The 25,576-nt window shown below is 52.4% G+C and overlaps 1 protein-coding gene across 1 annotated transcript in view; it reads right to left on the reverse strand.

The window, feature by feature from the left end:
- The window catches only part of Cd82 (CD82 molecule), a 42,372-nt gene extending 19,533 nt beyond the window's left edge, over window positions 1-22,839 (reverse strand). Inside the window, exons 1-2 of the mRNA XM_021184861.2 lie at window positions 22,674-22,839; window positions 3,602-3,677 (exon numbers count right to left, since the gene is read on the reverse strand). The gene's annotated coding sequence lies outside the window, so the exon portion shown is untranslated. The remainder of the gene's footprint in view (window positions 1-3,601; window positions 3,678-22,673) is intronic.
- Between the last annotated feature and the right edge of the window lie 2,737 nt (window positions 22,840-25,576).

Here is a 25,576-nt window from a genome sequence, read left to right on the forward strand (position 1 = left end):
CAGGCTTCCAGGGAGCAAGAGTGGGATCCAAACAAAGGGGCCTGCTAAGGGACTAGGCGTGGCCACAGTACATAGCACCTGCTATGGACAGTCACCCTCGGTTCTCATACCCTTTAATCCTCCCAACAAGCCCTGGAGAACCTGGGTCAGGCAAGCTGTGACTGGCCCAATGCCCAGGACTGAGTGAGAAGTGAGCTCCTCCCACCCAGAAGCGCTCCCTTGGGGAGGAGCTCACTAAAGAATTAGTTCTCACACTCAAAGCATTCACCTGCCCCTACCTCCGGGCATTAAAGATAAAAGTCTATACAGCAATTCCCAAGCTAGTCAGAAGTGCATTCTTCCCCCAAAACAACCAAATAAAAATAAGAACACTCAAGACAAAAAAAAAATACACAGTTTCATGTGTGACAGACTTCACACAAGCAAAGACTGGAATCTGTGGGCAGACAGGGCAGCTGGGCTGAGTCCAATGACTGTCATGATAGTGGCAAGCCTGGCTGAGAACCACCCGGTGCCCCATTAGCCTGTCGTGGAACCACATCACCATAGGAAGCTCGCTCCAGGCCCAGGCAGAGCTAGGACAAAAACACTGGCACTTTTGAGTTCCATGCAGAGTAGAAAGCTCTGGAGCTCTGAGAGCCTCCTCCCTCTCCAAACGTTCACCCAGAGGAGATGGCCTCTACCCTCAGGTGTCTGCCTCTGCCACCCACCACGTGGGCACATTTGCTTGGCCTCTTTTTCAATGGCCTCTGCCTTTAGAGCTGGTCCAGGTCTGACTGCTCCTTATGGGATCATCCAGGTGGTGACAGGTGGTGACAATCCAGGGTAGCTGCTCGAAGGAGTTCTGGTTGAGAGACCAGGAAGAGACCTCAGACTTGGAAGCACAGGACCACCCGAGGCAGGAGGCTGGCTGGCATTCCCCTGACATCGAGGCCTTAGAAACTGTGGCTGGTCTCTTGGGTCCTCACCCAGATCCTATCACACACTGGGCTAAGTCTTTCAGTTCTCTTCAAATAAACTGAGACCCAAAGAAGCAAAGTGCCACGGCCAAGGTCTCCAAGAGCACACAGGCAAGGACAGAATTCACCTGGAGGCAGGGGCTTCCTATCCTGAAACAAGAGCCAGGCAGTGCCTGAGTGGCAGGCAGCTCAAACAATTGGGATTTGGGAATCACCTTAGGAAGTATAGAAACTGAGAAGCAGCTTTGGAGCAGAGGGTGTTGGGTGGCCCCAGCATAGCTGTCCCAGGTCCAGGCCACAGGTCTTTGTGCCTGTGTAGCCGGCAGTAAGCAAGATCATTTTCATTCTGTGCACAAGACAGTGAGTCTCCATGAGAACACACAAGCCGGTCGGCTCTGGCTGGGGACTTGAGCAGGTGGCCCCGTGATGGGAAGTGGCTAGCAGCTTTAGAGAACTCACAATCACCATCAGACCGAAAGGAGGCCCAGTGTCTCAATGGTGGCACAGGGTTCTGTCTGGAACGGCCTTGCCATCTGAAAGGGAAAGATGCAGTTCTTGCCCATTAGACAGAAATGAGGGCTGGTGGCAGGCAAGGCCTGAGCAATCCCTGCCTATCCCCCTCACAGCTGGGTGCTAAGTACAGACTGACTTCCTTAGAATAGTTAAAAGAAAAAACAAACTGGGATATAGTTTACCTGGTAGAGTGCTTGCTCAGAACATCAGCAACACAGGAGGTTTGAGGCTAGCCTGAACTTGAGGAGACCATGTCTCAACAGAACAAAAAGAAAAACAAAACAAAACAACACACACATACACACACACACACACACACACACACACACACACACAGACAGACATTTTGCAGTACACAAAAATGACATGAAATTCAAATTCACACCCACCAGCCCAGAACACAATTTCTGGCCCAGCCTGGCCAGAAGATCAAAGCAAGGGTCTGCAGGAGGCAGCAAGGGAGCATGGCTGGCCTTAGCTGAGATCTTAGATAGAAAGGCAGCAGTGGGCTGGGGCCAGGGTCAGATCCTGGCTCTGCCAGCAGTCATCGGGAGGGGCTTCCTGGGGGTGGGCTTCCCTCTGTGCAGTGGGCCCTTCAGGGCATGTCTGACAGGAAAAGAGGAAATAGGGGCCTGGCGGCCCTGAGGCTGGCACTCTGGATACCAGGAATGGACTCTGTGTGAAGAAGTCAACGTGAAAGTCACTTCCCAAATGGACTGGGCTCATAGCTCACCCCCTGGATTAGATGCGCTTCCAAATCCTTCTTATAAACACCTTCCCACCTGGGTGTGTTAAACAGGAGTGACCAAGCTGTGAGCGAGCACACCTTACAAGAAAGTTCTGGAATGGTTGTGGGAAGCCATGCCAAGACCAGTGGCAGGCCCGTTGGCCATTTCTAAGCAGGTATAATTTAAACTGATGGAATGCACGGTTTTCTATCAAGTCAGTTTATACAACAAAATGAACACACCAATATTTTTTCCCTTCTGCTGTCTTGTGGTACTCATTTAGGCCTGTCCAAGACACTCCTGCAAACATCCCCTCACCACCTCCAACCCTCAGCCTAAGACTCATCTCGGCTGGGGACATCATTCCTGAAGAACTGGATAATAGAGAAGCTCCCAGAAGGGGGGTTGTAGCATCAGACCATCTAGGTTTGAATTCAGTTCTATCATCTCCTAGCTGTGTGCCCCTGGATAAGTGATTTAACCTCTCTGGCTTCACTCTACTCCTGTGAAATGGGGAAGATAAAACCTGTTTGGGGGGTTGTTTATTTGCTTTTGTTTTTTAATTTGTTTCCCAGAAGCTAATGTAGATAAAATGGTTGGTATGTGTGGGCTCTCAAACAAAGCTGCTGTCACGTAGTGGTCTGTCTCCCTGTGAAGTATGACGACCTGAGGAGAAGACCCAGTTTTCTTTATGAGTAGGCACCCCAGAGATGTACCTGGAAGGCAGTGAGACTGGATATACAGATGAATGATGAAGGGGGTGGTTTTGGATGGATGATGGATGGGAGGGAGGGAGGGAGGGGAGGAGGAAGGGATGAGTATATGGGTGGATAGATGGATGGGTAGATGATGGATGGATGATGGGTGGTTATGAATAGATGATGGATGAAATTGATGGACAGACAGACAGACGGACTATGAAGAAGAAAGGACTGCCACAAAGAGTACACAACCTCAAGTGGCCAACCACCTGGAAAGTGTCTGAGATCTACTCTGCCAGAGTCACCTACTTTCACACACAGCCTGTGTCTTTGCCCCTGATGTACGGGAAGGCATGCCTGATGGGCAGTCTGAGCCTGCTCTGAGTATGTGCCATGCTGCCCATCCTCTCTACCTTCCCTGGAACCCCTAGTGTAGTAGTGGGGCAAGGGAAGGATAGTGTCTCCAAGAGGACATTTCTGGGGAGGGAGGGGTGTTGTCACACACTGGGGCACAGGAATGTTGCCCTCCAGCCTGACCCCGGGCCCATATCCGTGTTCCTGAGTAGTTCTGGGGAGACCAAGGGTATAGGAACCACAGAGCTTTCTGGTCCAGTGCTGGGAGACTGAGTTCCAGGGTTCCACAGGCCAGGTCATGCATGACCTGCATAGGAGGCTGCCCAACCCCCCACTTCCTCCTCACCTGTTCAGTGTCCAGCCTGGAGCAGAGAAGCAATTCCTGTGGCAGTTTTTCAGATGAGTTCTGGACAATGGACACACTGTGAAGAACAAACAGCTCTGCTGTTACCTGGCCTGACATCACAGAGTCTCCTCCCAAGACTCACCGTGCACTCACAACCCATCTCAGTTCCCACGATGCACAGCGATAAACACCTCCAGCTGAATCACTCTCAACTTCCATGAAACCCCTTCCATTTAATGGCTCTGTATGCCATGTGCACACCTCTCGGGAGTACTGAGCTGTAATCTCAGCTTTCCTTTCCCAGGTCCCTTTGGGGGCACACTCCTGGCTGTAAGTGCTGTGGAATGGAGAGAAGAGGAAATGGCCCCTCATGGAACGCCTAAGAGACACACAGTCTCCTGCTACCCTGCAGCTTCCCACTGTCCCCAACCCTCCTGCCCGGGCCAGTCCAGAACTGAGCTGGGACCAGCCCCACTCAGCGTGAGCTTATCCACACTGCAGAGCGACTGATAGCAGAGAAACACAGCAAGAACACTGTCCTGTGCAGCCAGCACTCCCACTGACACACTGGCTAGAAAATCCAGATGATGTGCATGTCCTGTCCCTGTTCGGTTGCTCTGCCTTCCTCTTGTCACCCTGATCTTTCCCACATGCTTCTCTGATCTCTTTACTGTTGCCCCTGTACTCTCAGGCCCTGTCTACACTAGGGCCTTTGCACATATAGTTTCTGTTAAAATTCCTCTTTTCAGAAATTCCTAATGTGGATTTCTGAGACTTTCCCTCTGTAGTCTCTTTTCTAGTGCACTGCACAGCCAGCCATAGCCAATGCCCATGCCCAGCACTGCCCAGTTTGCACCAACAGAGGCTCGAGGGTGAGCTTGGGCCCCCAGCTTACTCAGGAACAGCCAAGTTCTACACCCAAGTATGTCACAGGCTCTCCCCACCACAGCTTCCCCCCTCACATCCTCCCTAAAACGCAGGGTCCTTCAGGGTTATCCTGAAGTTAACATTTTCTGTCCATGACTCTAGAAATGCCCAGGACGCAGTGAGCTCGTGGCACATGATCATGAGAACAAGGTAAGAGCTGGGTGTCTGCAGAGCTCAGGAAGGTCCCTTAGAGAGACACTGGTTCTGCAGAGGAGGCCACTGAACACCAGAAATGATGTCACTGAAGCTAGCTAGGATTGGACACAAGCCAGAGATCCTGATGAGTTGCTCAGAGGGAAGCCAGGAACTAGGATTTTAGGCTCTCGGGATGGAACATGTTGAGATGTACGCCAGGGTCCAGCACAGATGCTCTGCTTCTTGTGATTCAGCCCTGACTTTCCAGTGCCTCAGTGCTCAGACAGGAGCAGGTGACCAGAAACCAGTGTCATGTGATCCTCCCACTCCTTGACTATTCCATACCCTTCCAGAAATTCATTCCCCTCCTGTTACCTACCCCAGAGCACTGTCATGAGGGTCACCTAAGAGATCACTGTCTTCAGAGAGGCCAGACAGAGTAAGAGGCAACCATACAAACACAAGTCTACACCTGAATAGGCCGCATGGACCACCTCCAGCCAGCTATGTAGCCTGGAGCCATGCCTTGCTTCTGCTGTAGCTTTCCCTGTGAAATTAGCCGACTAGTGGGTTCCCAGGAAGGAGCTAGGTGAGGTGCCTGACACCTGGCAGGATTCTGCCCAGTGGTCCTGGCCTACACTGAAGCAAGGTGATGGGGGAAAGGCTGGCCTCTGGGGAGGGGCACCTCTGTCAATGAGGCCAGGCCATGAGTGTCACCTTGAGGCAGGAGGCACCTGGAGGCTGGGAAGTCTGGCAGCCATGGCAGGTAAGAGTGGCTTGTCACACATGGCAGGATGTGGAGAGAGAACTTCAAGGCTCTGGAGACCACCTGGCCCAGCCTGGTCCAACGGGCTGGCGTATGACACAGATCTCCAGCTTCTGGACTTTGCCCTGAACATCCATAAAAGGAGGCTGGTCATGGTGGCTGCTTGTACTCTCCTGTGTTGTAACCTTCTGTGACAGCTGACTTGGGGACTGCTGGATTCTTGACCTCACACTATCTTATTTTCAATCTCGGCTTGTACTTTCAGTTTGTTGTCACTGTTGTTAAAATAAGAGAGGGAAAAACAAGCAAACAAACACACATTCCCCTGGCAACAGGAGAAGCGTGGGGCCATGGAGCAGCCTGGGAGTTCAAGGTTCCCTGGGAGACCTCTTGGGAGTCCTGCTCTGCTTCTAGCTGTGGTGTGACCTTGAGCAAGAGAGTTAGCTAATGTCTCTGAGCCCCCACGGGCCTCACCTCCAGCACAGCAGGGCTGGTGGGAGCCTGTCCATTGAACCGCTGGAGGACTGACACAGCCGGAGCCTGAACACAAGCTGCTGCCCCACTCTAGCATCCCACATGTTTAGTCACAGGATTTCAAAGCACAGTCACATGACCCCATGAGCTGGGTCGACAGGTTCTCACTCTCTTGCACCTCAACACTGTAGCTAGGAGGTGACAAGCTTTAGCCTGTCATCTTTCATCACCCACAAAATTTCTCTTCTCATTGAGGCTCTTAAACAAGCTCCTAGATAAAGCACTGTCCCCATTGAGCAGATGGAAAAACTGAGGCTCAGAGGTTCAGTGACTTGCCTAAAACCAATCCAGTAAATAACCAGTGTTCTTTCCTTACCTCATGCTAAGCAACACCTTAGTGGAGGCTACCCACCCAATCTCCCTCACCAGGCTTCCTCACTAGACCCTTTTTGTCCTGACCCAGCTCTCAAGATGTGACTCTTGGCTTCCTGTCAGGGAAGGAGACCAGATCCTCTGGTCCTGGCCAGGATCTCCCTTCAATCCCTTTAATTTAGCCGATGTGGCTTAGATAGGTTTCCCTTCTTACATTCTGCTCTGAAGCCCAAGGGACATCACTGGAGGGCCATTGACTGAACAAGAGGCCACCGTGTAAGAAGTACCAGATGAGCAGCACAGACACCGGGGCCCGCCTTCCCGCCTGCCCCAGGCACCACAGAAGCTGAGCTATGGCCCCTGAGCTCCCAGCCTTCTGCAGCTCCCACACTCAGATGCACTGTGCTAGGGACACCCCAGACATCCTACCTCAGTCTCCATCTCCCAGTGAAGAGCCTGAGGCCCAGATGTTGTGAATGTTGAGGTGTATGCTGGGGCTGGGGCTGGGGCTGGGGCTGGGGCTGGCTAAAGTGGTCAGTGCTCTGGGTGGCTTCAGACCCTTACGAATGGGGTGAAGCGTTCACATTTGTCCATCACATTGGGATGTGCAAACTGCTAGGCTTGGCCTCAAACGTCCAGCCCAGGGCTCTGCCCCATCTCAACCTAACTGTAGCTTAAGTGGAAAATCAGATAAGACACTGTAAGTCTGAGGGACACTTAAGAGACTCTAGGACCAGCTATTCAGAAGTCGCAGACTCTGGGGCCTCATGTCAGGACCTAGACTCCCAAGAGATGTCTCAGGAAGCAGGTTTTAAGAACCTCTCCTCACCCCAGTAAACCAGGTCCCAGCGTAGATTCTGAATTGAGAGAGGCTTAATTGTAGTCTCACTACTCAGAGCTGTGTGACCTTTGGCACACAGCTTGCCTGCTCTGGGCCTTAGTGCTCTCTGTAAAGTGGACTATCACGAATGTCCAGGAAGAAGCCAGTCCTGAATTGCTGACACTCTAGGAGATCCCTTGGTTCCTTGAGAGGTGGGACAGGCCTGGGGTTCCTGTAGATGGGCCCAGAAAGGTCATGGTCACTAAGTCCTTGGAATGAAGTCTGGCAAAGAGCAGCATGAGGGACAAAGGGAATGTGCTCACTGCCCAACCCCCTCATCCAACCTCTAAACCTAAGCAGGACGATGCGGGCTCAGGAGGGAGGCGGGCAGCACTTGCCCTGGTCACACAGGGATAGGGTCCTGCACACTTTATGATGGGAAGTCAGGATAGCAGGGGTAAGCGGGCCCTGAACCCCTAGACTCTGAGCAGATGGGAGTGATGCCCAGTATCTTCAGGGGCAATGGCACAGCCCTGCCTGCCCTGCCCCCAACACATGACACACGGGGCTTGCTAAAACCCCAGCATAAGGCTCAGAGGTGAAAGGCTCAGGGCCCCAAAGGCAGTGAACCCCAAGTGACTTCCATCCTGAGCCCCTGGAGTCTACCAAGACCCCACCATGGGCTAACCTCAAGCTGGACACAGGACACAGATGGGTGGAGCCCCTCCTTGCCCACAGGAGCTCACAAGACAATGAACCATTAAGTAACAGGCTGTGCCTTTGTCCCAGCGGCCCTGTTCCCTCTGAGGGACAGCTGGCTGTGGGAACACAGACTACGGTACTAACTGATCACAGGTGGAGCATCTGCAGTTATCCTTGGTGGAGACACTTGCTACCCCCTTCCCATGACACAGCTGGCAGACTGTACCCCAAGGGCTGATCCAGACCCCCTCCCTGTGCTAACAGCCATGTTTCATGGCCAGCAGAAACCGCTTTTTTTTTTTTCACAATAAAATAATCCAACCAAGGCCAAGTCTAGCTAGGGCTGTAGCCCTGGCACAAAACCTAACCAGCAGTGGATGATACAACGGATACTGAAGTCCGGGGAGGAGACTCACCCACCCATGCATATGGCTGGCAAACTCGCTGGGCCAGGGCCAGGGTTCCTAAGACAGAAACCGGGTGTGGACCCTGAGTGGGTGATTAGGGGGAGGGAGGGGACTGTAATCAGGGATCCCACATGGCAACAGCCAGCAGGCTCAGGCAGCTCCACTGTCCCCTCCCCAGGCTGAGCTTAGGTGGGAGGGGAGGTACAGCTGCAAGGCCACTTCTTGCAGGCAGCCCTCCCAGATCCCTCCGGCGCAGCCCTGCCACCTCCACAAGGGTTCAGATAGGCTCAAACCTGCTCCTTTTGCACTTCCCAAATGCTGTTTAAAAAACAAAACAAAAAGAAACAAAAACAAACAAACAAACAAACAAAACCTCAACAGGTTCTCATGATCTGAGCCCTGCTGTCTCCAAACTTACTCTGTAGCCAGGGATGGCCTTGAACTTGATCCTTCACCTTCTGTGTGCTGGGATTCCAGGCTGGTGCTACCACACCTGGCATCCCTGGTGTTAGAGGCCCTACAAGACTCTGTGCACACTATGCCACAACTGAGCCACACCCCCAGTCCCCTCGACTTACTTTCCTGAGTCTCGGCTTCCACCCCTGGAAATGGCCCAGATTACCTGCTTCCCCTCCCTTTAAGAGGTGTTTGGCCTGTTGGGTGGGGACACAGCATCACACACAGGAAGCTGGGGTGAAGGCAGATGCACTACTTAGAGAGGATCTTCCTGACATCTAGCTCCAAGCACTAGCCCAGGATGGGGGAAGAGGAGAAGATGAAGCCCGCTCACCTCCCCCACCCCCTGAAGCTAGCACACACCTGCCTATGGTCCTTTGAGCCTCCTCCACTCCTTGCCTCTGGGGCCACCTCTCTGGCAACCCCCAAGCAAGCCTGTGAACACATGGGTCAACAGCCACCTCACCTAGCAGATACCTCAGACACCAGCCATGTCAGTTCTCTGCGGGGTGGGCACCAGGCAGTGGCCCTAGACATCTGAGACCTGGGTGAGGGCTGTGTCCCCTCCCCCAGCTGCCAGCAAGCAGTGACAACTGACACAGCACAAGCAATCAGCTGTTAAGGCACAAACACATCCTCTGAGGAAGCTAGAGCTTTCTGCACTTCCCCACTGGGACCCCCTTGGGCTTCTGGGCTCTGTGGGATGGCTGAGGTGCTAAGGTCATGAGACTTAGCAAGAGTGGCTGTAGGGTTAGCCAAGAGAGCTGGGCACAGACACTCTGCTCACACAGGTACAGAGGAGTCACCACTGGGGACTAACAGGGAAAATGAGGGGAAACGAAGGAGAGGTGTGAGGAGGGGAGAGTGGGGAGGAAGAGGGAGGGGGGAGAAGACAGACAGACATCAAGGTGACAAGAGCCTCCTCTATCAGACTTCAGGTACTCTCTGGTCCCTGCAGGTATCCAACCCCAGGCCCAGCTGATCTACCAGGAGTCAGACCCCAGGCCTTGAATTTCTGCTTGTGACATGTCTTGTAAAGAGGGGCCTGTGTCCCCTTGGGCTCCTAAGGGCATCGTGCCCCTCCGGCTCTGCCTTTCCTCTGCTCTACCTGCACCCCAGCTTGTTCTCCCGTATCCAGGCTGTACCCTCTCCAGACTCCTGAGAAATCCTCTTGGTGAGTCTTTATCACCAGACAGGAGGGGAGCCTGGAGCCAGGCCACCTACCACATCCAAAGTAAGGAGAAACAAACAATGAGAAGGAAATGTTGGGGGGTGGGGTCAGGAAGTTAAGACAGGGTCTTGTTAGATGGCCAAGGCTAGCCTCAGACTTGTGGCAATCCTCCTGCCTCAGCCTTCCAGATGCTGTGCTTCCAGATTACAAGCCTTCCAGAATACAAGCTTGTGCCATGATCCTGTGAAGGAGCCCCGTGTCAGCCAGACAACAGGAAAGCCACAGAAACACCAAGTCCCACAGAGCCTGTGGTCAGGACTCCAGAGAGGAAGAAAAGACCAGAAACCAGCTGGACCAGCTCTTTCCTTCATCACTTCTGGTCCCAAACCTCAACTTACCAGTGTGTGACACCTCCTACCAAACTCCTAGAGTTGGGGCAGTGGGGAGGGGAGTCTGGGCCCTCCACCCTCCACATCCATGCCTGGTGGCTTCCTCTGTCCTCACAAGACCACCGCTTCTCTCCCGCCCCTGGTGGAGGGCAGGCCAGGCCTCTGGGATGCAGATGCTGGCAAGGCTTGAGGTAGTGTGAGGGTGAAGCTGGTAGGTCCCAGCTGTGTAGCAAGGCCCTGTGCTGCCAGGGTGGCTGTGCTCACTCCTGCGGTAACAAAGTCTGGGGAGCGAAGGGACCATACTGACTAGCATGGACAAGAACTCATCCTTTCAGCCTGAGAACCCCCCACTCAGGTCTGGAAACTGAGGCCTGGGAGGTCAGGACTCAACCTACCTAACTCCCAGGTTAGAACTGGCAATGCCTACACACAGCTGTAGTGCTAGCATTCACCTTGTCCTTCTGTCCCTGTCCTGGTCGCAGCACCAGGGAAGAACATCCTATCCTAGGGTAAATGCAGGGTGGGGAGCCACTGGTGTTTCCAGAGAGCCGGGACAACTCAGGGGTGGTTAGTATTCATCACCCGCCAGGGGCCTGCAAGTCACTGTGGGAAAACATCCTCTTCCTTGAAAGATAAGCGATCGCTCAAGGTTAAGACTTAAGAGTCACAAGTCTGAAGCACAAAGACCCAACCAAACACTCTGAGCCCCAGGCCCTGGCCCAACATCTGCTCTAATGCTGTGCTCAGGCCTGGCTGGAGAGGCCACTTAGGCCACCAAGTAGCCGGGCTAGCCTTGTCACCAGCTACGCACACTTGAGATTAGAAGCTTATGCCACCATGCCCAGTGAGGAGAAGAAATTCAGTTGTCAGCCTAGAGCAGGGACATTATAACAAGACCAGGTCCTAAGCTGTGGACTCTCCTCCGCTCGGCTTCCAGGGCCCTAGGGAGGAGGAACAGAAACCAGTTGGACCGGCTGCCTGGTCCGAGGAACAAGTTTTCCTCCAGTGGCCTAGAAGGAGGAGGACAAGAAATGGCAGACATTCAGGCAGAGCAGTAGGCCCCAAACCCTGATGTGTGAAAAGTCTGCAAAATCCTGTTCACAGGACACACAGGTTCTAGGAAAAGCCAGGGGTAGAGGGTGCCCAGAATCCCTCCCCTCCCCTGCCCCCACCCTGTTTCTCCCATGGCAGAGCTGGAGACAGCCTGGACCTTCCCACCACATGGGCTCCACACCAAATGAAGATCCTAGTCTGGTTCTTCATGGGGTATTAGCTCCCTCACATCCAGGCCCAGAGTCCTCCCTTCTTCAGGAGCCAGTGGGGGGCGTTAGGAGGGAGGACAGGTACCAAATGGGGTTGACAGCACAGCCAAGACTCCTGAGCTGTGGTATCTGGGCAGCTGGCTCAGCACCCTGTCACTGTGAGAACTATGTAACACCTCACCTCTCTGCCAGGCTCCCAGGGAGCCTGAGGGAGTGTGTGAGAAACTATCTGTGGTCAGCAGCTATAATGCACAGGGTGTCATTATAAGAAAGGAGGAGTGGGCACCCCAAGGGAAGTGTGGGCTTGGAGTGCCCCGCCCTGCCCTCTCCAGTTGGTCACCTGAGCAGGCCCTCCCACTCTTCTCTCTCAATTTCTTTTTGGAGAAATGGGCACTGATGACCTCTACCTGGGAGGCTGATCTGGTACAAGAATTTCCTAAAACCAGCCCCAGGCAGGCCTAGCTCACACCAGATGCTTACAGAAGCCCAAAGCATCCCCCTTCTGCTGCACGTGACTGGCAGAGCCCAGCTGAGGGAAAGTTTCTGGCTTCCAGAGCACATACTGGCTGGGGAAACAAGAGACATGGACTCAGATCACATTACTGAGGAGTCAGTGGGGAAGCAGAACAGGGCCCTGCCTTAGGAACAGCGGGAAGACTCCGGGAGACTTTTCCAGGCATCTCTGGGGATCTCCCTGGGTAGGCAGTGCTGGGGAAGGTATGGCAGCTTCCCTACCCAGAAGGAAGGTGGGGTGAGGGGGATGACAGGGGCTAAAGGGTGCTGTAAGCCAGTATTCAGCTAGTTTGTGTCCTCACACAGGGACCCCACCAGCTCAGTGCTGAGCACTGGGCTCTCTGTGGCTGAAAGGAGAGGGCCTGCACCAAAGCCTCACTTCTCCATTCTGTAAAATGAGGGCTCTCCTGTGTATAAAATTCCCCACTCGCACGGTGTCTATATGGGATGGGAGGGGCAGTCATTAGGCGTCACTGGGTGGGCTTTTATTAAACTGTACATAGCCCTGCCTCCATACCACTACAGCTGGCTTCACCAAGGGCTGCCCTGCTTAATCTCCTGGGTAGACGGTGTGTCAGGAATGTGTCAGGTGCCAGCACACTTGTTGGGTGTGTGCAAGTGCCTGGGTTCAATCTCCAATGTGAAAAGGGGAGGGGGAGCCAGAAATGCACATTCTCCGCCCAGCAAGTGATAAGGTTCAGCAAGTGACGCCATGCAGCCAGGCTCCATGTGCTGGAAGGAGAAAAAGGATTCCCACAACGTATCCTCCGACCTCCACACACATCCTCCCAGCCCTCATGCATATACTAACACACAAATTATAAAAATGTAATAAAAAATACAATGTACACTCACAGACCATGTCCCCTGCCCCCTCCTCAGCCACCAGAAATCCTGGATCCTCTCCCAAACCTTCCAATGACTGGCATGCATACCAGTCACGCTGTGAGAACTACAGCCCACCTCCCTCTCCCAAGACATCCTGCCAAGGACCCACTTCTCAGAGCCCTTGTTTCCAGAAGGAGACAGGCAGGAAGAGTTGCCACAGGGACAGGGCATTAAATAGTAAAATGATCCCATGACTAGTTAATGATACCACAGGCTCCATGGGGGGTGGGGGTCCAAAGTCACACTGAAGAGAGACCTGCCTGCCTCTTGTGGTCTTAGACTCTTTTCCAAACACAACAAACTCACCGCCACACAATGCCCTTCCTGTGACCTTGAATCCAGAGACCATCAGGCCCAAAAGCCACCTGGAGGATTTCACTACTGTCTCTGTGGTGGTCAGAAGCGCTGAGAGCAGGATGCAGGTAAGGGCGAGGTGACTACTTCAGCCTCTGAGGTCATTATGAAATATTCAACTGGGGCAGGCAGGGGCTCAACAGGGGAGGAAAGTGTCTCCTCTTCTCACTTCCCAGAGCTGGAAGCCAAGCTATGGCAAGCCTCTTCTAAGCCTCAGGAAGCAGGGGTCCAGGCTCACAGGAAGCCAGTCTGATGGCACAACCCCAATCTCAGGGTGTAAACACATCTTTTATGGTTTGTTTTTAAAAGCCGAAATTGTTCACAGTGGTTATCTCTGAGTAATTATTTCCTTTAAGCATATGGTTCTGTGCACTGCCATCTTTTTCCACAAAACCACTCTTCAGTAATTAGAAAAGTTTTCCATTTGGTTTGGATGGAAACAAAGTTTTTGGGTTGTTTGTTTTGGGGGATTTTTTTGCCACTGTTGTTTTGTGGACGTATAGGTGTATATGTTGGCCTGTGTGTATGTGTGTTCACATGTTTATGGGCACACGTGCAGCTGAAGTCCGGTGTCTTTCTGAGTCACTCTCTACTTTATTTACTGAGCCGGATTCTCGCTGAGCCTGGAACTCCTCCTGTCCAGCTAGTCTAAGTCTATGCAGGCAGCTCACCCCAGGGACGCTGTCTCTGCCTCCAAGTGCTGTGGTTATAGGCAGCTGCGATACCTGCCTGGTTTTCATATGGGTCCTGGGAATCCTCACTCGTACAGGGCCCCATGCGTTCTCCACTGAACCATCTCCTCAGCCCATGAGGCTGATTTGCTTTGGTTTTTAAGTCTAGGCAATCACCCCCACCCCTTTTTAATGTTAGAATAATTACTGGGGTCCTCTCCACAGCTGAGTCCAGGCTGGGCTTACTCAATCTAAACACTGAGTCCACAAAGGTTCAAATCCCCAGCTGACCCTTGCCACTTCCAGCAGCCCTAGCAAGTACCCACCCTCCAGCTCAGGGCTGCCGGGTTCAGCTCTCATTTGCCACTATCACCACACTTACTAGCTGCTGGCTTCATGAGGGTGGGCTCTTCTTGCCACTGGGCATGTCTTCACTTGGCCCACATGGAAGCCAAGGCTGAGAAAGTGCTAGAAGGCAGGCTGGGTGTGAGAGGCCAAGGCAGGTGGATCTCTGTAAGTCTGAGACCAGCCCTGTCTACACAGTAATCCAGGACAGCCAGAGCTATGTAGAGAGACTCTGTCTCAAAAACAAACAAACGAACAAATAACCCAACCAATCAATCAATCAATCAGTCTGGCTAACGTGTGCAGTTCTGGGGTCTGGAAGACTCACGGTATGGGGAGCCCCTAGTAGTTCTCTGCTTACTGTTTACAATGTACACAAAGCAAAGAACCAGGCACCATGGGATACTGCTTCCTGGCAAAAAAAGTGGGTCTGCTGCTCTACTCTGCCAGTGATGGTTCAGCAGAGAAACTGGGCTTGGGGATCTTTTGGACAGATTAGAGCAGAACACACATCCACCTTGCCTTGGCTAGTGTGCATGTGCACACACACACACACACACACACACCTAGAGGCCAGGGTTCAGAGAGGAAGACTGTCTACATGACAGAGCATGACTCAAGGCCTAAACACCTACTCACTCGTTCTATGACTTCAAAGACCTGCTCTTCCAATGAGTCTGCCGTGTTTCTCTGTCCTCTATAGTGAAGCCTCGTCCGTCTCCCTGCAGGCACACTAATAATCCATCTCCCGAGACAGCCAGCGGGAAAGGTTTTGCTCCCCGTACATGTGCAACTGCTAACTGTTGTTACTATCAACACGTGGTGGATATGTATGCACTAAGTGCTTACTACACACCAGGGATTGTTTTGAAGGGCCGCACATGCACGTGTGTGGGAACACATACTCTTCTCTCCACTTGTTTCACTGTGGAGGGACCTCTATTGAGTACACACTTTCAGCCTTGCCCCCACCCCCACTCTTCTTCACTCCCTGCCCCAGATCCAAGGGTCACTTATCTGATGGGCTCCTCTAGGAGCCACACTAGGCTTGCTAGGCCAGGCTCCACCTGGTGCAGAGCCAGGCTGCCTGCAGAAAGCTGCCATCCAGCTGTTGTCGGCTCTTACCACCTGGTCCTGCAGCCAGGCAGGATCTGGCCAAGTGCCATCTGTGTTCAAACAAGTGACTCCACCAATTCCATAACCGACAGTGTGCAAGGCCCTTGCCCAGATCTGAAGCTAGTCCTGCCACAGGCTTGCACACCTGTGAAGCTCACTGAGCCCTCACCTGATGCCCTGGTATAAGCTTTATCAGTCCCATCCCCATTCCACAAGTGAGCGTGTTGAGGCTTAGACAGGCAGTTAAGCTGCCCTGGTGACCATGACAAGCTCCAGGAACTGCACCTAACTCCTTGGTGGGTCACACCTATACTACCTAAGACACTGTCACATATCTGGTGTTGGCTGCCCAAGCGGGCTGTGACCCAGGCACTCCCAGGGAGTCTCCTGGGCCTTGACAAGCTGATATGGACTTCAAACGAACACTCCACCCTTCCTCTGAAAGCATGGGATTGATTAACAACCAAAACCTCAATGTGACCTCAAGCTCACATAATCCATTTTCTTCAAATATGTTTCTTTTATAACACTGTTGTGTGAGTACGCTCCCTTTTCAAATTAAGTATCAAAATAATATGGGCTTCTGGCATAAAGTTCAGAAAAATAAAACTTTAAAAGGCAAAAAAATGTCTCTCATCTGCACATCTGATTATAGTAATGCACGTATCTATTTACTTGGGGAATTTATTTAGTTATTTATGTGCTTGAACGTTTTGCCTCTATGCCTAGAAATGTACTGTGTGTTGTTTGATGCCCACAGGAGCCAGAAGACGATGTCAGAACCCCTTGGAACTGGAGTTACAGACAGGTACAACCTACCTTGTGGGTTCTGGAAACCAAACCTAGGTCCTCTGAGAGAGGAGTGGGTGCTCCTAACTGCAGAGCCGGCTCTCTAGTCCCTGGTTGGTGGTTTCTTCTTGTTATTGTCACATCAATCTATCCATCCATCCATCCATCCATCCATCCATCCACCTGCCCACCCACTGTGTGTCATTCTACCATGTAGTTCCTGGGGCTTGAACTCATATCGTGAAGCTTAGAAGTGAGCGCCCTTACAGGCTGAGCCACCTCTGGATCCTACTGAACATATTTAAACAGGTGTTTATCTGCACTGGGGCCTTGGTGAGGAGTCACAGAGAGCAGCCCCTACCATTCTGTGCCTACAGAACCTCCTGGCAGCTGCTGGGAACTGGCAATCCCCACCTTCCTCCTGGGCTGGCTTGATATGGGGTAAGGCCAGCACCCAGATGTCCTCTCCTTGGGAAAAGCCCTGATCTGCCCATGTGCCTGGATGACAAAGCCACACACAGCAGCTGCAGGATAACAGTTACAGCTCTGCAGTCTGGGAAGGGCTGTGACCGTCTGAGGTTTCACAACAGGGTCTGAAAGGCAAGCTGAAGTATGAACCCAGATGCCTAGACTTGAGGTTCAGAGCAGCCTCAAGGCTCCAGTCTCCCAGGGACTTAAAGCCTGTTTCTTGTCAACAACATTGCCCAGAAGCAGCTCGTATGCAGACTGCACGTATACAGGTGCCCAGGACAGTCAGACTCTTTCACAAACATGAGTGCCTGTGTCATTGTCAAACAGCACGGCGGTCCCTTAGTGCCTAGAAAGGATGTCAAACCTGGGGATGCCCAGAGTCCCTTATGAACAGCAGTGTAATGTATGAACTATCTAAGTATTTCCGGTATTCTTTGTCATTTCTAGTTGTCACTCTGTGTCATTAGGAACTAATGACAGCTCCATAAAGCCTTCCCACACGACAGTTTCCTCCAAACACACTGGGTCTACAGCTCACTGACTGCAGATGTGGAACGCCTACTTGTGGGATGGTTAATCCTAGCTGCGAATGAGACATTATCTAGGTCACCTAGGAGACCAGCCTCTGGGTGTACCTGTGAGGCATTATCTAGACTAGGCTAATCAAAGGGAGAAAATGCACCCAGTAGGCAGCACCAATAGATGGCCTGGGTTACCACTGTAGGAAAGGAGAAAGCTAGCTGCGCACAAGCAATCCTCTCTCTGATTCCCAACTATACATACAATGTAACCAGCCACCTTAAGCTTCTGTCCTCACAGTGGCCCCTACCATGGCAGGCCGTGCCCCTTCAAACTGTGAGCCAAAATACACCCCCCAACACACACACACACACACACACACACACACACACACACACACACTGCTGCTTATCAAGTATTCTGCCTTTGCAATGAGAAAATAATGGACACACTGTGGACAAGGAGACCAGCTCTGTCTGTCCTCCCACAGGAACTGACACTGGCACTAGGGGCTATAGATGCTTGTCCAACGTGGCATTCAGCTGGCAAGCAGGGGCAGTGGCAAGCATGCTGGGGAGGTTTACGTCCATAGTCTCTGACCTGGCCTGGGGTCCCTGCACTCCCCTAGGGGCTTGGGAAGCTTCCAGAGCATGGGCTGCCTGAAGTAAAGAAATCAGCCATAGGTCTTCTCCCTGCCCCAGGTTCCTCAAGAGTTCCATAGCAGAGCTAGGATCTAAACCTAGGCCCAAAGGTCCACCCTCCAGCACCCTGTCTAGAGATTCCAGGCTCAGAACTCAGAGCTGCTCCATGGTGGGACTCCAAGCTTAACAAGGAGAGTTGGGCTAGGGCCCAAAGACACAGAAGCTGCAGCACAGGCCAAGAATTCGGGGGGTAGCACTTTCCAAACTGCCCGGGTGACCTGTGGATAATGTCCGGTCTAAGCATCCTGGAGGGCACCTCTGCCTCCCCCTAGCCCAGACACATACACAGTAACTGCCAGCTGCTTCCAGGAAAGTGTCTATGGCTTAGTGAGGGTTCACTGAGGGATACAGAGGTCCCTCACTAGGCTGGGACTGTAGGAAGTCCTCATTCCCCTCTCTGTAGAGTAAAGACCAGACTTCATGGGGAAGCAGAAGCCCTGTGTAAAACCATGAGAGCCCAGGCAGCCTACTTCCCTCCTGGTGTAGGTTCCAGGCCCTGCTTCCTCAATGTGTGGTTTCTCAAAGGAGTCACTAAGGATCTCACAGGGAGCTGAATCCAACTGAAATGCTCCCCCAAACCCCTTTATTCTGTTAGCTTCATTTCCTGAGGGTCCACAGTAGGCCCAGACACATAAATGGACAAGGTAGTCCCCTCCCAAGAGGCCTCTTTTTACCACAAACCAGCAGGACCAAAGGGAAGTTAAGTCACGGGGAGACCCAGGTAGAAGAGCCCAGAAGCACCCGGCACTTAGAAATGACTAGCGTTGTGGACATCTCATGGATGAATAATGAAGGGGCACAGAAGGCAGGGCAGAGGGCACACTGAGGAAATGTCCCTGGTAGAGCTGGAGCAAACCAGCCAGATACAGACCCTAACCACAGTTCTCAGCCACTGAGCATCTGCACTGTGCTGGGTCATCACCACCATTTTCCCGATTCACACACAGTCTCAGAAACAGTTACAGAGCTAGGAAATGAAACTCTAGAGTGTAGTGTTGGGCTATATGCCATATTATGTGCTGGGCCATGTGCCATACTATGTGCTCAAGCTCCATCGGGCAGAATAAAGGGACAGAATAAGAAAGAGTACAGTTACTCACACTGAGGGCCTTGCTCAGTCCACTGCTAAGTTCTGGGTGTGCATGTGTGTGTCACCTGAACACCAAGGAAAGGCTGGTTAGCAGCAGAGCCAGGAAGGGACTCCCAGAGAGAAGTGGGAACTTATCTACATTCACACAGTGGACAAACTACCAGAGCTGGACTTTGTGACAAGACCAGAACGCAGGCCTCTGATCCTCTCAGCTGCTTTTACATGTCTGTCCTGTGTGTCTGTCATCTGCTAACAGGAAACACACTGTGGTGCAGGGGAATCCCAGGAGTGAGTCAGGAGTAAGTCAACTGGACAAATCCCAGCTGGACCCTGCAGGCCACTGGCTTCGGGGTTGACTCTCTCAGTAAGACAACATCAGTGGCTAAGGGGAGGAGAGGAACAAACATATCCTGACCACTGGGCCCTGTTTACCTCTGGGCTTTCCCTTTTGGCTTCTCAGACCCAGGCTGGCTCTTTCCTGCTGAGATTAAACAGGTCACAACCCCATCCTGTCCCACAGAGGGGTCCAGGCTGAGCAGCCTGGGGTCTACCCACCCTTCCCGCCAGTGGCCTCTTGCAGAGCCAAGTCCTGACTGTTTGATGCTACTGATTATATCACAGCTACAACCCAGCTTCCCACAGAGGAAGTGGGCATAATGGTTTAGAGCAGAGGTCTAGGCTAAACCTCTCGACACAGGAGAACCAGCAGGCCTCAGACCCTTTAAATCCAAAACCATGCTCAGGGCTTATGCTGCTGGGTCAGGTGCCACTCCCCCCACCCAATGTATGATGATCTGACCCTGTTTGGCCCTCTAGGGAAAATGGATTGGTCCCCACGGTGGAGGGAGTTGCCAACCAGTGGGAACTTCCACTTCTAAAATAAGGGGCTCTCCTGCATGTCAAACTTCAGAGCAGCCTCGGGGAACCAAAATCTACCCCTTGTGGGAATCTTCTGCCCAAATGACTGATCCTTTACTCCTGCCTTTTCTGGGCTGAACAGGGAAGCCTAGGTACTTTTCCTTCCCATCCTGATCACCGCTAACTGGCACAGGCTCCCTGACTGGTCCCAGACTCCACTCCTTCATGGGTGAACATAGGATGTTCTTGGAGGCTACATCCTGTCACTTAACAGCATTCACCCTCCCTGTGACTACCACCCACTTAGTGTGGTTGCCTTCTGAGCCCTGACTGTGCCCCATGGGCAGGGCATAGCTGGATTCCACCACTTTGGGCTGTTTGCCATTCCTAACCTGTGGCCTCCTCTCACCAAAAGTCCCTTAGACTTCCCAGGTCCTCTACCCCTGCATATCTAGCACACACAGTGTCAAGATTTGGATCACTCCCCTGCCCTAAAACCTTCAAGGCGCCTCACTTCCCAAGACACAAGGCCAAGCTTTTCTCACTGGCATTCAGAGCCCATCTGGAGTTTATCCTTCCTACCGTTTCTACTTTAATACTTGGAGAGCCCAGCCTTAGCTAGACCAGTGGCTCTCAACCTGTAGGCTTGACCCCTTTGGGGTTAAAAGACCTTTCACAGAGGTTGCCCATGGGCATTGGAAAACACAGACACTTACATTACACTTAAAAGTAGTAGAAGTGTAGATATGAAGTAGCAATAAAAATCATTTAATGGTCGAGGGTCACCATGACATGAGGAATTGTATTAAAAAGTTGCAGCCAACTGTAGCAACCACCGAGCCAGACCAGTAACCCAACCATTTCTCAAGATCTCCATTAAGAAGCTGACCCTGCTTTTGAGCATCTCCCTTTGTTCAAAAGACCTTCTGGCCCACCTTTCTGGTCCTTAAGGCCCCAAAGGTTCCTCTCATCCTTCCTTCAAATATCTTCTGTCACATCCTTGACTCAAGCCCCTTTCCAGACGCTGAGTGACCGAAGGGTATGGGCCATTGTTGTGCCATTACTTGGCATTTCACATCACAGAATGGGAGTAGTGGGGGGAGGGTGCTGTACACACCAGGCACCGTTGGTGCTGAATGTCTTCTTCTCCTACGGGTGCACCCTTCCTCACTGCAGCAAAGTCTCATCTAATGCCACCAAAAGGCTGACAGCCATGGAGCAGGCAGTGTGCAGGTCAAAGATTAATCAGGACTGGGGAGTCCAGGCAGAAAGTCCTGCTCAACTCTAAACCCCATCCCTGCTACCCACTCTGATTCCCCAGAGATTCCTCACATATTCTGTGCCCCCCACCACCACACACAGTCTTTTCCACGTGGCCCGGCCTTCAGACAGGCTTTCCAGAGTACTTTCCAGCTGACTCTACAGCAGGGGCTCATCTCCCACCAAAATGCAAGGATTTCCCATGGGGCACCTTCCAAGTCTTCTGTGCCCAGCCCTGCTCATGCAGACCATGTGCCCTTCCTACCCTAAACGGAGCTTGCAGTGAAACTAAAGCCTCATAGACTACTGGGACTTCCCCTGAGCTAGCCCAAGCTGTGAGAGAAACTTCCCCAGGAGGGAGACGGGTTGGGGAGCCTCATAGCACCTCAGGATGAGGGTAATGCTAGGCCCATGGACTCATTAAGCAGTTTTTTTTTACAAGGGGGTGGGGGTCGTTTAAATTCAATACCCATCATCTCCAAGCTATGTTAGGGACTCAGGCCCTCCTTTGTCTAGGTAACACATTTCCTGACCCACAAAAGAACAAGATGACGTTGACGGCTGGTGTCAGTTTCTGACTCTGATGAGGTCAGGGATGGGACAGCTGCAGCTACCCACAAGCCTTCCAAACCAAGCCAAACCCCAAAGATGTGTTCATTTCCCAGAAGGAAGACAGCACACCACCTGCTCACTGACATCACAGGAGCTTTGAAGTGAGGCTTCTGGGCACCCAATGGCCTGTCAGGCACAGTACACATAGTTTCACTTAATTCTTGCTACTACTGTTTGGCCATTGCTCCCCAAGTTACAGATGAGGAAACTAAGGTTTGGAGGGGAGTGGAATTCAATTAGTCTGAATCCAACAGCCTAAATCCTTGGCACAGCCAGGACCCAGGACACACCCCACTATCAGAAGTGGAGCCCCTTCTGCACAAATACCTAATCCCTGGCACAGCAAGGAGCTCTCTTGGGTTTGGCTTGATTCTGAGCAGGTTTGGAAGGGTTTCCCCTTCTTCTCCCCATGCACCCCAAGAGAGAGTTTCTTCTGATGCTATCCCTCCAGGCTCCTCTTCCAAACCAGCTCACCTGGAAAAGTTTGGCTAGGTTTCCACTCTTAAGTCCACCCAGTTCAGTGGTGCGCTCAGAACGTGGAAGGAGGAAAAGAACGGAAACTGCCTTGCTTTGGATTTTGAGTTCCTTCCAATAACCCAGGGCAACTTAAATCGTTTCTCTCAGTGACATTTTGCGGAAGTCGCTGAGGTCTAGCTACGCAATCTGAAAGCGAGTGTACTCACACACCACTGTGACTGTCACCTGTTAGCCCTCACATTCCGCTCGGAAGCTCAACTCAATCAACTTCCTCCTTCTGGAACCCGAGGAGCTCTGGACTAGGGGCAGGGACAGGCCCGGGGCCACAGGGCTGGTGTGTGGAGCAGCCAGAACTAGGGAGTTCGGGACTCGGAGGTGAACGACCCTTTTCAGCTACTAAGTGCTCCAGCCTGTTACCTGTTGCCAAGCGGGCCCCACGGGCTTGGCGGAATGGGTCCTGCTAGGAAATCCGGGCAAAGCTAAGTTTGCTTCCGATTATCCTGTCCCCTCCCCCAGGCTTCTCTTACCTGGTGCCTGGGTTCTGGCTTTAAGTCCCGCGTCTTCAGCTGGCGCCCCAACCCGAGTCTGACTGCGCAACTTGGCTCTGTCCCTCGGTTTTCCCCCGCCACCCCCTCCCGAAGTCAGTCCAGAAGCTCAACGGCCTTGTCAGGCCACGCCACGCTCCCCGAGACCACGCCCTCGACACGCCCCCTATACAGCTCCCCTCTGGGCCCTGCGGGAGGTAGCACCGGGCTCCGCCCACCACAGCCTCCTGGTTCAATCAAACAGCCACGCCCCTTACACAACACAGGGCTGCCCTTTGCCAACCCTCCAGCTCTGCCCAGCCCTGCAGCCTGGTTCCAGCTCAAGTTTAGAGGCGAGGCCACGTACGCGCCTTGGTCCGCCTGCTTTGGGCCTCCAAGGGATAAGGCTGACCTGGGACCCCAAGTCTCTGCCGCTCCAGTCTCTTCCAGCTTTGCGGAGTCTCACCCCCTATGGTCTCCCTCATCCTTCCCACTTCCCAACTACGCCGCTGGCGGTCCTCCGAAGCCCTTCACCCCTTTGCGTCCATCACTTTCCCCAGGGGCTCACCCTTAGGCCTCCAACTGGGAGGCAACTCCCTGGCTCCGCCCTTCCCGGGGGATTCTCTGCTCCGCCCCGAGCCTGTTCCCCTTAGCAACCTGGCTCAGGGCTATAAGCCTTGGGGCCCCGACGTTGGCATTCTAGGACGGGCGTTTCCTGGTGCAACCCGGGAATGGCGTGGGAGCGTTCGCGTTCCAAGACCAGGTCTCCGTCCATGTGGAGGCGGCTGGAGCCAAGCACTTTCTGAAAATACTAACAGCTACCAGTGGTTGAATTTTTGCTAGAAGACAGGATGAAAGCCAACAGCTGTTAAAACTCTGATCTTCAGTCCCTACCACTCCTGGGCTACTTTATTTGTACCCATTTTATTATTTGCTCCCATTTTACAGATGCATAGCCCAAGCTTTAGAGAGGGGAAGTCGTGGGCTAGAGTCTAACAGCAGGGTCGTTCATGAACCATTCCAACATCTCGAATCATACTTAATACTTGTCCTAGCTTGTCTGGATTTTGGCCCTTGAAGAAGTGGCCCAGACCAGCCAGCTGTGGTACAACAGGCTGATGAAGGGGTGGCAGGAGAGGGCAGAGGGCCTGAGACCTCCATGGCTGGCTTCTTCCTTGAGAAAGTGGACTGCCAAAGATCTCCAGATGTCTGACACACCACCCTGCACTTCAGACCGAGGATCTGCCTCAGGCAGTTTACCAGGTTAACAACCAGGGCCAATAACCTGTGAACTGCTGAAGTTCTTTAGCAACACATCTCACTGGCATAGCAGCGCAAGCCACTGAGGGGAGGGTGTGAATGTGCTTGCTTTGCCAGTGGGGCGCTGGATGCAAGGCTGCCCAGTGGTTCTCAAAGCTGATCTCACCCTAGAAGCCCCATCACTGCCTGGGAACTTGTTAGGTTCATGTTTGGGGTTTGAGGCACCCAGAAACAACTCGGTGGGACACTGCAGTGGTTTGCTTTCACAAGGGTCCCAGGTGATTTCGAGTCAGCTTCGTGGTTGAGAGCCACTGTTGGGAATTGGGTCGGCTGAGACTCACTCACAGGGCCTAGGCGGACCTAGCATCTGTGTTACCCAGGGCAAAGTAAGCGCTCTTAAGAAGGGACCCACAAAACCAAAGCCAAAGCAAACAAAACCCTAATCTAATAAAAACACATTATTGATTTATGAGAGACAGACAGACAGACAGACAGACTGGCATGATGGATCAGGAGTTTGAGGCCAACTTTGGCTAAACAAGTTTGAAGCCAACTTGGGCTGCATGAAAAGGAAACAAACAAACAAACAAACAAATAAACAAAGATTAATAACAAAAAATATTGTGACGGTGGCCATTGAAAATAACTTTTTATTTACTTTTGGTCTCATGTAGCCCAGGTTGTCCTCTATTTCCTGCTGCTGCTGCTGCTGCTGCTCCAACTTTCTGAGTGTGGAGATGAGAAGAAATTGTATTTACCAAGAGCTCAGCCTAGTGAGGGACTAAGTCTGGGATGATGCTAAAAACGGAAGTCCCTGCACTTGGGAGGTAAAGGTGAAAAGATTGGGAGTTCAAGGTCATCCTTGAAAATGGGTTTTCCACCAGTGCAATGTAGGCCAGATTAGACCAGATTAAAATAGATAAAGGCTACTCCTACGCAGGTTCACCCTATCCCAAGGAAGTGGACCAGGGAAGTCACGAAGCAGGGCTCACACAAGGGGCTTTATAGGTCTTAGGTGACAGATGATGATGCGTCAGCTAGGAGCTGGGATCAAGCCCATATATGGTCAAAAGCTGAGCTCCTGGGTGGGGCACTCTTGGGTGGGTTGCCAGAAATGAAGAGCTGAGGGGTGATGAATTACGCCAGAATTTTCTCCGATCAGGTGGGGTTAAGGAACGAGAGCAGATGGGCCAGGGTGAGCAAGGGTTCCAACCACACAGTTAGCGATAGTCCCAGGTAATGAATTAATCAAACAATTTATATACTAAGCTTAGGAAACAGGCTAGAGAGATGGCTCATGGGACAGGAGTACTTGCTGCTCTTCCAGAGGCCCGGAGTTTGTTCCCAGGACCTAAGTTGGGAGGCTCAGGACAGCTTGCAATTCCAGCTAAGTTTAGGGAACATAAACTGCCCTTCTCAGATGACTGCCATTTATTCCATAAGATGCCAAGATGCCAACCTTGTTCCCTGACACTATGGATGCTCGAGCCACAGAGGCACAGTGAGAGAACAGGGTGCTGTGGTGTCCTGGCCTGGGTGCTAGATCTTGACCTTGTCTAACTTTTGCCAAGCGGCCATAAAATGCCTTCCTCCCCACCCTTCTCTGAGACCTCCTTGACCCCCAAGCTAGGATGTTTGCGATGGTG

This window comes from Mus caroli, chromosome 2 (genome assembly GCF_900094665.2).
Source record: "Mus caroli chromosome 2, CAROLI_EIJ_v1.1, whole genome shotgun sequence".
Lineage (NCBI taxonomy): Eukaryota > Metazoa > Chordata > Mammalia > Rodentia > Muridae > Mus > Mus caroli.